Below are 13,706 nucleotides of genomic sequence, written 5' to 3'. Positions count from 1 at the left end.
TACAGTATTATTGCTTTATTGACCCCTACTTAAAGATTTATCACAGTAGTATTTTATTGTGGTTATAGGACACGTGGTTGTAATACAACAGGGTGCAGTTTAGCTTATGCTTCTGTATTACTTTTAATTTCATTTAGCGCTTGCTGTGGCCAAAGAGCTGAAAAAGTTGGAAGCGCAACACATGAGGACAGAGAAGGTCATTTTTGCTGAATGGAAGCAGGACAGTAGGCACTGGGGGAGTGATGGAACCAGAGGGATGCTTCTTATTTGCCTCAGAGCTGTAATGCAAACACAGAACTAATGGGGCTGTAGGCAAAGACCCACAGACCCTTCTACAGTTTTGCCAACCAAAGAGGTTACTACCCCCGAACCCACTTCCTCTGTTTTCCAGCCTATTATTTCCTCTTCCCGTCCCCACCAACCAACGGTTACTGTTCCCTCCTATCCGGCTGCAGATCTACTTTAATTATTATTTCCTTGAGTGTTTCCATCAAATGGATGCTAGGTTCCAAGAGAAGTACTGTGCCAGTTCTTCTGGAAGGAAATTGGCTTGTTTTGGCTAACATTAGAAAGATATCACGTGCATCTATACTGGAAAACATGAGATGGACCATAAGCTAAACCAGGGGCAGCAAAGAAGAGATTAAGGCTGTAAAGCTAGGAGTTATCTCTGGGGGAAAGTGAGGATGCCCTAATTCACCTGCGGTAGGAGAGAAATTGTTTGTGTATGTATGGTGGGAGAGTACGGGCCTGGGGTATGTGGTGTTGGGAGGAGGCAACCAGCCTGGCTGGGGGATGGAGCACGTGGCGCACGAGGAGAAACTACAAGGCTTGGGACTGTTTGCCTTCAAGAAAAAGGTCAGTTGGAAAAGATCATTTAGAAAAGGATGGCATCCTGGGGGCACCCTATGCAGCCACACACCAAAAGGGCTGATGCCTGGTTCTTACCTGCTGTACACAAAAGAAAATAATGAGCAACTCTACTAAGCAGTATAAAGGAATGAAGAATCAGGTCTTTTTAATGTACTGCTAGGAGACAGACAGTAAAAGTGGTATTTTGGACATCAACACAGTAATATAGCATTTCAGTAAGAGCAAACGTAAAGACAACTTTTCTATTTACAGAGTTTTTTAATTCACTTTTGTGCTAGTCAGGATCCATATTTGCAGTGATCAAAGCCATAACTGAAACACATACAGACATGTTCAACCTTATTTTAAACTAGCTCTGTCTGGTAGCAAAATCCACCCAGCAACCGAGAAAAACATCCAGGTGGTTCAGCCTGTGCTGAACACCAAGTGTCTTCTGCTTTGCTAGTAGCCCTACCCAAATGAGACATTTAAAGTTAGCTTGAGGTATGTCTACATGATCAGCAATCACAGCAAGAGATGCAGTGAAATACAGCCCGACTCAGCTTCATGCATAAGAGATTACCCTTTAAAAGACGACATCGGCTGCAAACAGGTGTTATCTCCACAGGCACTCCACCTCTGGATTTTACTAATCTAAAGAGTTCAGCGCTTCTGATCACAGCCAGGGCCAAAATATAGAGAGTTTTCAAATCAAGTTATCACAGCAAGACTTTTGGCATTATTAACATTTCATGGCACTCAGGAAGAGAGACGTAGATATTGTTTAAGTAAGGAAACTTGAAAGACAAAACCCATTTTCTCTCTTTATCAGTACTTAATCCTTTAGTGTTGCCTTTACAACTTTTTATCTGGCATACTTTAGTCCTGTCCAGAGGGAATGGAAACAGAGAGAAACAGAATGGCCAGTGTATGAGGATACTTTATGCAAAACACTGAAGTCTTTACAAAAAGCAATGGTGTATTCAGTGATGAGCTCTATAGCGACACAGCCCCAGAAATCGCAGTGGTCTATCTTCAACCAAGGTGAACAGAAATATCCCCAGGAACAAAAGATAAATATAATCTGCAGAATTTTCTATCAATCCTTGTGTTAGAACAGCCGAAATTAACCAAGAATTGCTATCCGTACTGATTAATGAAACCATAGAGATCTATCCTGTAATCCCTCAAATTTCCTATCAGAATATGATTTGTGTATGCCTGGACTAAAAGGCAAGGCCACCTTCACCTGAGGGCCTGGCTCATTGGTTGGCAGATGTTGTTCCTAGCTAATCTGGTTTATGATTTATATTGCTAAGAAGAAATGTATTCATTGAAGTTAGCCACAAATCTGGAAGATGTTCAAATCTCTGAGCCTGAACAGCACAACTGGCAGTATACAACCAGTATACAAACCACACTTGGTAGTCTTATACACTGCAGTATAATTACTAATGGCGTTTTCCTGTATTCAATTTGCAGTCAACTAGCTTGAGACTCTGTAGCAGTAGCGATGACTATATGACAGGAACATGGCTAAGTTGTGCAATGATTTCTTCTGTCCCGCAGCAACCTGTCTCCCTCATGGGGTTTCAGTTTCATGAATTTGAAAACAGGATCTCTTTTCATAGACCTGCTCTCACCATTTTGCCTCTCTTCCCTCTTTCATGCACCTGATTCTGGTTTTATAGCGGAACAGAGAAGCCCTAGCTTTGGGCCATTTTTATAGTAAAGATTTTTATATTATGTCTTGTTTTCAAAGCAACAGGTGTATTTTTGCACTATTTTTCTACCCAGTTCTTCCAGATTATGTATTCAATTTTTTCACTTCAGATAATTAAAATAACTTCAGCTTAATCTGCAAGATTTCTCAATCCATATAAAAGTCAACCCAGAAACATTTTTTATCCATGTATTTCTACATTACTGTAGCCATGGTCCTCCAGATCTGCAATGAGGCCAAGAGTCTGTGACAGCCTTTCAAAAGAAGTATATATGGGATGGGAATGGAAACTCTGAAGCATGTCCTTCACTTCCTAAAACACTGGAAATGTAGAGTTTGAAGAAAGTAGATTTTAGCATGTTGATCCAATGTGCACAAAACCTATTAAATAATGACTGTTTTTCTAGCAAGACCATATCTGCAAGCACATTTTCATTAAAAATGGTCTCTGCCTCAATTCATTTCAAGGATACATAAAGAAACGTCACCTACTACATGGGGAGAGTTCACTTAGCACCAAGCAAAATAGTCCTAATCCTACATAGGAGCAACAGAGAAAACAGGAGAAAATACATGGGGTGTTCTCAAAGAGCCCACCAAGTGCCATCCAAATGCATGGATTAGTGCTGGTCAGAAAACTGGACCATTGTTGGATTGTTTTTATCTCTCTTTGAAAAACTGTTTAAAAATACCTTTCTCTTCCCCCAAACCCTCAAGATTTTCAGGCAGAGCTGTTGTTTTTTTAAATAAAATATCAATGTTTTCCATGGGAAGTATACATTTTTCATTAAAGTTTTATCCAATAACAACTGTCTACTGAAAGTGCCTATAATTTTCACAGAACAAAGAATTGCAAGTGGATTTGTTTGAAATGCTGTTGCTTTGCATCCAGTTTTCAAATCCTGTATATTTTCAGACTCTCTAGGTTTGGGACTGGTGTCTTATCTCTGGATCCCAACAGTACACATCCCAGGGGCAGACCTGCTGCCTAATACTCTTCCTAAGCAGCAAGACCCCAGAATCCAGCCACCTGAAACAGCTGGATTATATATAGTCTGCAAGACTTCATTCCTGGGACCACTGCAATGTATTCCTTTAGTCCTTGGTGGCATGGAAAAGTAAAGAAAAACATATTTTGTGAATGTGATCTTTATCAGTGTGCAGGCACACACCTTGTTATTCATAAGCACAAAGATTACAGCTCCCTCACTTATGGTCCCCACGCCAGCCTGCAGGCAGCAATGCCCTGTGACGTTGCTCCTGGCAACGAACAATTTAAAAAGTAAAACATTGATCTGCAGTGCTACTGCCCAGACTGACAGGCAGAGCAAAGTATAATGTCACTAGCAGTGTGGTTACTTGCTCAGCATTGCTGCCCATGCGCCCAGTTGGGGTCGATGGCCATTGCATTAATGTTTTGCATATTGGCTATAAATATTACAATATAAATTGTCCATGACATCTGGAGCTGTGCTGCAATATATAGATGGGCTCAGGTGGACAAAACACATGACATTAATTCTGCTTATAAAATAGAGTTACAAAAAGTAAAGAAAAAAAGGTCTGGAAACTATACCTCATATGTATAGTTTTATATGTACCATGTAAGTGCCCATGTGAGAAACCACAGACTCTTGTAACAAATGCAATTTATTATTCACATCTGACTGCTTTTCTTGAATTCTGGTCACTAATCCATCTTCCCTGGGATTACCTCTTAATGTTTCAAACTCTACCCAGCTTTCAACAAATGGTTTGAGAATAAGATTTCCAGCTGCCCCTTCAAATGTGGGCTTTATTCCATATAATTACACTTTCCTGAGGTCTGGGATGAGTAATATTTAGTTCTGGAACAGTTGCAGGTATAAAATCCAACACAGTACAACTCATTCAGGCTGCAAATGCAAGCTCCGTCCCACCAGAAAACCAGGAATCACAATTAGAAAGGACCTAAGCCTTTTTTTTTCTTTCTCTTCCCAGTGCTATATTTTAGGTATAAGCTAAAGAATATAAAAAATCAGGTTCTACTCTGTATGGAAAAACCAGCATCATTTAAATAGTTACTAGAAAGCTAAAGTCATTGAAACCTGTTTGGCTGGATACCTGGTACTAGGCAAGTCTGCTCAGATACATAGTCTGCATTGCAACATTCGGCGGTGGTCAAAAAGAGAAGAGCGCAGAAAAACATCGTTATGCTACTGTGTAATTTCATAGTCACCCCGTTTCCAGATCAGTCTAACAGAGCTGTGAAAGGTAGGGAAAAGGGCAATAGGGATCATCAGAAGGATGAAGTAGCTCCCATATTAAGGGTCACCCCCGTAGACTATGACTCTTTATCCTGGAGAGAAGCATATCCAGGAAGATGTGACAAAGGTCTGCAAAATCCTGTGCTGTGGAGCAGATGAAATGGGTCATGATTCTTATTATTTCTCATAATATAAGAACTAAAGACTTCCCAGCGAATTTATCCAGGGCAATTTTAAAAGCAAGCAGAAAGAAGTCCTTTTTTTATATGGCACAGAGTAGTATCGTGGTATTCACTGACAGCCTGTGGTGAGAGTCACCCACAGGCAAAAGGGTTTAGAAAGCATTGACTGAGTGAATATCGGGTAGGTGGCACCTCTGTATGATCATCTGCATGCAACTCTCATCTCCAAAGCCCCAAATCAGCTGATTTCTGTGAGCTGAGGAATATAGCAAACTCAAGGTCACTCTGTTCACATCCTTTTCCTGTCACCCTTTTCCTCTGCATCCGCCACGGGTCATGATTAGAGACAGCAGGAGACATTTCTAGACTGACCCAAACAGCAGCATTTAAGACTCAGAATGTATATTCTCTTGAACACTGGTGAAATTATTTTGCTGTAAAGTGTCAGAACACAGAGGGAAGAATAACCCAGCAACTGCTCTGGAGGGCAGAGACCTCTTTTAAGCTCTTGGTCCTTTCTGCCAACCCCCCGGGGACAGCTTGGCTGTATAAGGCATTTAAGAGAGCACTGGAGATTTATATTTGTGCACCTGCATCACTCCCAGAGAACACGGGACACGTATGCACAGAGTACACGCATGCAGCACTCCTTTGGGATGAGCTGGACAGCAGATTCTGGTTTGGCCAGCCTAAAAAAATGATCATATATTTTATCTCACCGTGCTATGAAAACATATAAAAGGGGGCAGGTGCAGGAGGGGAGGGAGACGAAGGGGCAGGGTCTCACTTCCCGCTGACAGTCCAGACAGCCGCCTTTGCGAGAACACCGTAGCGGCGATGCTGCACAACAGCTTGCCAGAAAACACAGCGAGCTGCCGATTTGGGAAGGGCTCGTTTTGCTGGCCAGGCTGCTGGGAGGGCTCCCGCCTCCTGTGCTCAGAGGACTAAGTCGTTCCACGCTTTGCCCTGCTCCTCCCTCCCGGAGTAATTTCACGGGGCCCGCGTGTGCCGTAAAGTCAATAAAGCAGGCGGGCTGGCGAGGTCGGGTAACCAGACAGAGGTATACACAAACAGAGCTGGTTGATGGCTCCTATTGCTCCTCATTTTTCCAAAAGCCAGTGGAGGCCAGTTAAAATAAAGCTGACATGACGGTGAAATAGCTATTACCCTGTTTTCTGCCAGCATTCCTGGAAACGCAGCTCATAAAGCACACTGAATCATATAAAAGTCTTCAAGGATTCAGCAAGAGACGGGAAAATTAATCTTTTCTTCATTGGCATCTATTTTTGCTATAATGATGAAACCATACTCCTTCAGTTCTTCTGAAAGTTAAAGACTTTTATTCAAAGAGGACCTGACTCTGCAATCCAGTCATGTTGAATAACGTTTCAGGGGGATTTCGCTGTGACAGCTTGCACAAAAATATATTGTTTTCCTATGAATCAGGCCAGCAGAACGGGTCTTTCAGCTTTTGTCACTACTGTTGTAATATTCAAGCTGGCAATCAGGAGCAATATGAAGTGTCAAGTAAAATATTTTGTATCCCTTATTCAACAGTATTTGAGAAACTACAAGCCATGTCAGCTTAGGGGACCCGTTTCTTAGAGCGAGAAAAGGGTTACAATAATACACCGTACTTCCACCCAAAAAAAAGCAAACGCAGGGCACTCTGCTGTTAGACTGTTGTAGAAGCAGAAAGCTGAGAGGCTGCACAGCGCAAAACTGCCAAAATTATTCTTTTCAAAATCCATCTTCTACTGCTAACACCTCCATACCCCTGCCCCTCCAAAACCCAGTAAAAATAAATGTAATTGCATAAAGGGGTCCTCTTTGCAGGTCAGGTGGAGATGCACTCTGATGTTCCCTGATAGTCCCTTTAAGAAATGTTGTCATAAGTAAGAAAGCTTTCTCCTTAGTATTTTTTAAAGACTAAATAACACCACACTCTACAAGTGGAAACGACCTTTACATAGACGTTCTGAATGTGGGTTATTTCTTCTACAAGCATCCCATAAACAACACTACCTTTTCCTGCAGTGTTCCACGGAGGCATCTCAGGGGCCACCTTTTGCAGAAGGGAGTCGGGAAGATTTTGGTTGGTTTTAACCAGGGCGGTGGCAGTAGGGGTACCACGCTCAGGTTGCGAGGGGACAGATCGCAGGGTTCAGAGATAGAAAGGGTCACGACTGCGGCAAAGGAGAGAGCGCTGCTGCTCTGCTCGGCTCTCCTGGGAAGGCCAAATTTATGCCTGCTCACCTCAGCCCCACAGAGGGAAAATGAAAAGTTCAAAGCACAGCACAGCAATAAGAGCATTTTTTCAGACAACATATTTCCTTATGCGCTCTGCAGCATCTCGCTCTGTCTTCTTTAATGTCACTGGTGTTTGTGGCTATAAAATTCCTCATCACAAGCCTTTTAATGCAAGATAGACTTTTCTACAAAATCAGTAATAGTCAGTGTTCACCTCATAAATACATGAAGCAACTGATATTTTATGGTGCTATCCATGCCTCATCAAGCATTAATGTATTCCTTGTAAACACATATTCTTTATTTGGTTAGGACAATAACAGTGCCATGTGCCAGACTTACCATTAAATCCCAGCTCTCCTATTTGTAATGGGCTGTAACAGATGTTTTATCCTCAAAGAATATCCTTCATTCCATTTTCTGCGCTAAACACCCCAAAAATCCTACATTATTGATCTGTACCAGTTTTCCCTTATTGCCTTTCAAATTACCACACAGAAAGCACTTTGCTACAGACACATGAATAGCTGTTGGGAGGTGAGTGATTTATATCCTGGCACAAGAATGACTGAGAATCACACCAATGATTTAAAATGTAGCCAGTGGGGGAAAAAAAAAAAAAAAAGAAAAAAATCCTCATAAATTACAGGCACGTCATCATAAAGCTTCCCCAGACTATAAACATCGTGCACTTCAGCAGCCTGCACCAGGGCCAATTCAGAGCTGGATGTGCCACCTCTGCTCAGGGCAGCCACCAGGTCGGCAGAGCCCCATGCCCTCACGCCAAGGGTGGGCTGCTGTCAAGGCTAGGCGGGAAGAAGTACAGCTCCGGGGATGGTTTTAACGGCTGCACGGATTCTCCATCTAAACGCCACCTTAGCAACAGGTGTGCTTCATTAAAGCTTCAGGAAACACTGGCCTGACTGATTGCCAGAGCTGAGGGTGGGTCACGAGCTCTCTGCAGCTGCCTCTTCTTTTTTACCTTGTTTGACGTGCTATGAAGTAAGACCAAATTAATGGCAGTTCAGCTAGTTACATTTCATTTGGTTCTTTCAAGAACAACCGCCTCTTATCTTCCAGAAACTACTGTGTTTAGCTCAGCCAGGTGTTGTCTTCTGATAGCCTACCAACCAGGTGGATAAATCGGCTAGCAGCTTTAGATCTGGCACAGGCTCCTAACCTGTTCACGTGAAACCTTGTGTAGCTTGGCTTAGAGCACTGTTTACTTCCAATCTGCTTTCTAGAAAGCTGGTCTGGAATTGAAAGCACAGGATTACAAAACCTTGTCTCTAATACACATAAGCCACCAAATCAATCGGCACACTCCACCCTGTCTGTACATACCTGTGCTGTACATCACCATGTGGGTGAGACAAAGCTACAACGTGCTGTCAGGCAGGGAAGAGATCTCTTTCTGTGCTTTTATTGGGTTTCATTGAATAAAGCTTCAGCTGCAATTGAGAAGCTGGAACTCAAATAAAAATGACTACTATCACAAATCAAGCAAATAAATATTTCCCCTAATACTAATAGTGGGATTCAGCTCAGCGGAATAAGCCTGCAATAAATATAACCAAAGATACACAGAGAACGCCTGTTGATAAACCACGCTGTAATTTTATCTGATGTTTTCTTACAAAATTGTGGGTTTCTACCTGCAGTAGTTTGATTAAGGGGTATATGCATTTACTAACAGCGACATTACATTTCAATTCTAGACAGCTTTGTGGACACTAGGTGAGATGTTTCTCTTTTGCTTGTTTTTATGACTCAGAAAAAAAAATCTGTGTTTATCAGTGCTTTCAGACAAGATGTTAATTGATTTTCAGTGGTTACTCCGTTCATTTTCTGATTCCTTCTTTGAATGTACAGACCCAAACAACAATATTTGTTCTACTCTGGTTGATTTACAGATAAAAATTTCATTGACCTTGTTTGTCAAACCCATTTTCCTTTGAATATATGTCATGCTGATTTTACTACTGATTCATATTAGATGAGTTTACATTCCGCCTAGAAACTATAGGCTCTTAACCACATTCTCTTGATACTTAGATGGATTATACACTACACAGGATAACTGATCCTATGTAATATGTAGTATTACAGATTGCAATATGTAATTACATGTTGTGATATGTAATTATGCAATAATGTGCCAAATATATACCATTGTGAGACTGCCAAAAAAGCCAGTGTTATTGGATAAAGTGTTCTCAGTTCTTGGGTAAGGGGCAGGATCTGGTGGATCTGGAGGGTCACAGCTGTAGTTTGGAAATCCATTTAGGTGCAGCTTAGTCCTAGTCACGTAGTACATGCTCCTGGCACCGCTGTCAGGCCATCTCTGCCTCATGTTGCTCATGTCCCTGTGCCATCCTTCCCACTCACTACATGCAAAAATGGTCCCATCTACTCCTACTGTAAAGAAGTCCTAAATTTCTCTACCCTCCCTCTAACCATAAATCAGCTTCCTGTCTTCACACTAAAGCACAGCATCTCCAGCTTGAGGTGTTGCTGATAAAATAACTTGAGATGCATCAATCCAATTTTCATGGAGGAAATCACACCAGCAAAACTTGCTTCTGAGTTCAGATTTGGGGCCAGCTGAGACTGAGGTCCTGATTCAATTCCAGTTCAAGTTCAATGAAACTTCAAAATAAAGGCTCAGGTTCAGTCCCGATGCCTGAAGCAGTTGGCAAGGTTTTTTAGCTTGGTTTTGACTCGACTCCTCGAGTCTGAAACTCACTTCTACTGAGGAAGACAGTTCTGTGCCCTGCTTTTGGGGCATGGGGTGGGGTTTTTTTTTGATTGTGAAATTTCAGCTTCTAATGTGTTGAGAATCCTATGGGACCTTAGTACTGGTGATTTTGTGCCATTGTGAGGTAAGACAGATTATTATCCCATCCTTTATTCAGGTAAACCCTTAAATATATTATTTGTTAAATTATAATAATGAAATTTGTTGTTACAGAGGAAAGAAAAGAGAAGTCAGAAGCCGCTGTCGGTACTTTCTGAACAAACAACATTCGGAAACCCTTAGAATAAACCATATATTCAGTGAATGCATTCAGGAAATCAATTGTACCGAAGGCTGCTTTATGGTGTTAGGCGCGGAAGTTATGGCCCTGTTAAAGTCAATGATTGTTTTGCCATTAACTTCAAGTGGGCTGGGATTTTATCTTCTTGGTCTTCCTACTGGAGACAAGAGGCTTGCTGGAGGAAATAGGGCTGGAGAAAGGCCACCACAAAAACTATACAGGAAAGGAACTATACGTAAGCAGAGCTGCATCAGGTGGTAACTCAAACACCTAGTCTATACAGGTTCAGGCGCTGACAACAACCCTGCACAAGTGGCAGGGAAAATAAAAGCACAGTTTTGCTCTGAATTTTTCATTATATCTCAATAGCACCTCAGTGTAGAAAACAAGAGTAATGATTTCTTAATACAAGACCAGAGCCTCTCACTTTCTGCTGAAGTAGCAGAGAACGGGAATTTCCGTCTCGTTGTCCGACTGAGGCATACAGGAAGGATTGTACTTTGTGATGTGGACCAGCTGTTAGAGCAAAGCCGTTTGTGTAAATGTGGTACTGGCTTTCTTTTGCCAATACAGGCAAAAGGCTGTTCAGCTTTCCATGTTTTTCAGTGACCTAACTGGGGACCAGTCCAAAAAATGATCTGCGTACCACTGTCTTCTACCCATCTGAATGCTGGAAGAGATTATAAACATTAGCAAGATATTATAAACATTAGCAAGTCTTGTTAGGGCAAAATATGCTCAGAAATCATCACAGGCAGAGATGAGGAAAGCTTAGGAACTCATACTTTCAGTTCTGAGCTCAGTTCCCCAAACCAAGCTTCCACTAGTAAGCATGAATGGTCTCCAAGTATCGGCATTTACAGCCCAGATTCGTTCAGAAGCTTTGCAAATCTGAAAAGGAAAATTGCTGGGGTAGGAAGTTCAACAGGTATGTTTTACTGCAAGGAAACCTATGTAAATTACATTTTCTCTGATTTTAAGAAAGAAAGGAGAAGAATAGTCATCATAAACTGGGAAATAAAATGAGAGGGCAACACCCAGGGCACGTCACCTGCACCTGAGCGAGGAAAACCCTGGGCCAAAGGAAAAGCCAGCCCTTCAGGAGAGATGTCTGAAGGAAGCTGCGGTGGGACGAGTGGGAGAGCAGAGCTCAGCCTAGAAAAGAGTCTCTGGAGAGCTCAGCATAGTAACAAAAACAAACACACATGCTGTATAAAGAATGTCTGGTATGAGGGCATCTCAACTATGTGTCTAAAGAGCACAGAAAGTGCAAAAATGCAAAAAAAAAAAAAAAGGATGCTGTTCTGTTAGGTGTGGTTTTCCTTTAAACATTAATGCATCTCAAAACCAGCATTTCTTACAGTTTCTTCCAGTCGTTAGCACCGGATGCCAGGAATGCAAATGAGCAGCTGCCCTTCCCAGCCCCTATTTTGGATTTTACATAGTTGAGAGAATCTTTAGACCTTAGAGCATATTTATTCTTTGATTTCTTTTGCTAAAACAGTCTGCAGCCTGGGTAAACACTGAAGAGGGCATCGAGCCAAGTGGTTTGTCTACATAGGCAGCTTTTTGTTTCTCCAGCCTTCATTCAGATTTACAGCTGAGCAGTTATAAGCAGTGGATGCACCCTGGAGAATCGCTTTCAACCCACGCAAACAAAGCTGAAAACTGTGAAGTTTTCTTCTCACGTCCAGATTCAATTGTCCGTATATATCTCAGAGATGATCTGGGCAACCTATTGAATAGTCTGTCAAAAGCACTCACCACCATACCAGTCCCATGAGGTCCAGGTCTGATCTCAGACCAGTTTATGCTAGCACAGGTTTTTTTTAGCACTAGTAAAGTTTCTTCCGATTTATATCAATATATAACAAGCTGAATCAGACTGAGCTAGGGCCAAGGTGTTGGTACGCAGTCAAAGGTTCTCTACCTTATGGTTTAGAAGACCTTCACTTAGCATCAAAATACTTAAGATTTGCCTTTCTGTTAAGCATGTTGGTATTTCCACTTGTAGGACTAATGAAATATAGATTAATGGTTTATGTAACGGCTAATCCAATGGCTGGAACATGTGACGGAGATATTGATGAATCACTGGTTCAGGAACCGTCTCAGATAAATAGTTTGTTATACAATGCCTCACCTGTCACATTGGCTTGAGCTCACGCTGAACCCCAATCACGGTCATAATTCCTGTCCATTTGATAACAGTCAGCCCCAAGTCTGGAGTGAGCTGAGAGAACCCATAAATACTGAAGTACACCTAAGGATGTAACCCACCTTATATGAATAGCCTCTACTTGTCCTGCAGATGACTTTGTAATGGAGAATAAATAAATATAAACAAGATGATTGGCATTTCCTAACTTTCAGGTTCTTGACTTAAGTAATTTAAATAATTTCAGTGAAATTTTACTGTTTAGTTTTATGTGCAACAATTCTATATTCATAGAGCTTTCTTTTATGCAGCACTTCTGTAGCTTCCTGAAGTCCACAGGAGGGCTGAGTCATTACCCTTTCCAGTGGGATAAAGCTCCTATTTTAGGTTTATTGAGACTGCAAATAGAAATCAGCTGCTGATCAAAAGCTGACTTTTGCCCAGCCTACACCCTGAGACAATATATGTCTATATTTAGATGGATGAATGAAACGTACTTGCAGTAGATCCATTTATTTTGTTTTAGTTGTGACAGCAGATTACGGTCTGAAGCTACTCAGAAGTTTAGAGGAAAAGCCAATGGTGGGGAGTTCATGGATGGTATATAGCTGAGACTGGTAAACCTGTAAGTATCTACCACCTCTACCTGAGTGACACATAGCACTAGTCAGTCCATAAATACTGAAGACAAATGTATTGACCCTGTCTAAAGTGAGGTGAAGCAGGGAAGGGCGGTACAATATAGGTATCTTTAGGTTCTCAAGTTGTATATAAGTCTGTGTGCCTAAATACATACCTCTCTTTTTTCAGTTTTGGGACACTAGGCTTAATATTATTACACAAAACTTCACAAAGAACAGAGAATACAGGGAAGAGGCAAATTTACATCTCATTTAACAAATTCATATATATCATATATGCATGCACATTATATGCATAAAAATACGGTCTGATGACTTCTTTTGATCCAAACTAGCTTCAAATAATAAAAAGGTCTGCATTTTAAATGTTTTGCACAGAAAACTTTGTTTCATATGATTCTATTCGTTCTCTCCATGCAGGCATAGCTGGTTAGCTCTTTAGCTTACACAGTATGGTTGATAAAGTTTTAAGTGTGGTGTAATAAGATAACTGAAAGCCTAATGTTGGAAAAACTGTAGGAATGGGGGAGGGAAAGAAGGCCAATTTAATTTAACTCAAGTATTACTTGTACAATAGATTTTCAGCTGAAGTAAACTAATGCTTAGCATTAGCATT

This window comes from Aquila chrysaetos, chromosome 14 (genome assembly GCF_900496995.4).
Source record: "Aquila chrysaetos chrysaetos chromosome 14, bAquChr1.4, whole genome shotgun sequence".
In the NCBI taxonomy this organism is placed as follows: domain Eukaryota; kingdom Metazoa; phylum Chordata; class Aves; order Accipitriformes; family Accipitridae; genus Aquila; species Aquila chrysaetos.
The sequence above is the reverse complement of the archived record's forward strand: the minus strand, read 5'-3'. Positions refer to the sequence as shown.